The following is a 1615-nucleotide window of genomic DNA, read 5'->3' on the forward strand; positions in this document are numbered from 1 at the left end:
CACCACCCTTTAGGGTAGTATATTAGTGGAAAAATTTCCAGTCAGCGCATAGAGGATTAAGGGTTGTTTAGGCATATAACATTGAGAGAATGTGAGGAGTATTGATTATTACTTAGACTGTATGCAGGACTTCAGAATTTAGCTTAAGTCTTCTTTGAACAGCTAGTTTTATGCTGGCTGTGGTACATTATTTGCATGTCGCCATTTTCAACTTGGTCCCCATGGACAGTAATCAATGTAACCATATAACCACGTTGAAAACATGAGAAGGGTGTTGGTGTACTTGTGGCTTCTATTCACGTACTTTCTATGGCTTTAAGTTAATTAATTCTGAATAAATTCTCATTTTCTTTCTAAGAGTGACTATGTTGAGCTCTTTCATGGGAATAGCTTGCCCTCCTTTTATAGCTTGAATACTCATTCTGTCTTCTCTCTGACCTAAAATCTGTAAAATTGGCATTATCATCATAGTCATCTCCCTGTAAATTACTTTCTGTTCTTTTCAGTTAAACCACAATACCCTGCAGTTCCCATAGATGAGCAGTCTCAAACTTTACCATAATCAAAGAGCATCTGGAAGTCTTATGAAATCAGACTGCTCAATAATAATTAAGAGTTTATGAGTTTGGGATGAGTACAGAGAATTTGGATATTTAAAATGTTTAAAGAAGATGATGACATTTTAGAGGCCACACTTTGAAAATCTGTATTTTAGTTCAGGGGTCTCTTAATTGCACATTGGAACACCCTGGGTAGCCTTTAGTGCATATTGGCACAAGTCCTATTTTCCAACGTTTGTGATTTATCTAGTGAGAGGTGGGGCCAGGTAGAGTTGTGATTATATTTGAAAGTTTACTGTATCAGATTGAGAATCTTTGCACATTTTGTCTTAGCAATATAATGTGACAGTTTTTCCTGTTTAAGCTTATTACTCTCAAATGTTTCACCAATGCATTCAGAATATAGTTCATGTACATTTGACTCATTTATTAAGGTCCTTTGCTGTTTTATTACTGTAGTCTCTCCTTATACATACAATATAATTTAGTTGTCTTTTTGTGTGGGGCTGGAGGATGGATTAAGTGTCAGAGAGCAGCTATGTACATGCAATAGCACAGGTGTGGAGGTTATAGAACCTCAGATGTCAAATCTCTTATTCCACCTTGTTTGAAACAGGGTATTTGTTCACAGCTATATATGCCAGGCTATTTAGACTGCGCGTTTCTTGAGGATTCTCCTGTCTCTGAAACTCATCTAGCCATAGGGACTCTGGGATTAAGGATGTGCTACATCATTAAGATTTCCGTGGGTCCTAGGTATTCAAACTCTGGTCCTCGTATATTACATTACATTAATTACATGTACATTATTAAATGAGATACTGCCCCATCATGGAATATTGTTCAAAAACTCCAGTTGTTGCCTGAAATTGCAGACTTGTATTCAGCCAGAAATCTAATGTTTTGGCTGATACTTATGTATTTACTCATTTGTGAGTTACAAGAATAGAGTACCAGTAATAACAAAATAATACAATTATAATGATATACTCTAATACTAGTATAGTCTGTTTAAATCTATTTTTTTTTATTTTAGATATTTTCTTTATTTACAT

The sequence above is a fragment of the Mastomys coucha genome, chromosome X, assembly GCF_008632895.1.
Source record: "Mastomys coucha isolate ucsf_1 chromosome X, UCSF_Mcou_1, whole genome shotgun sequence".
Lineage (NCBI taxonomy): Eukaryota > Metazoa > Chordata > Mammalia > Rodentia > Muridae > Mastomys > Mastomys coucha.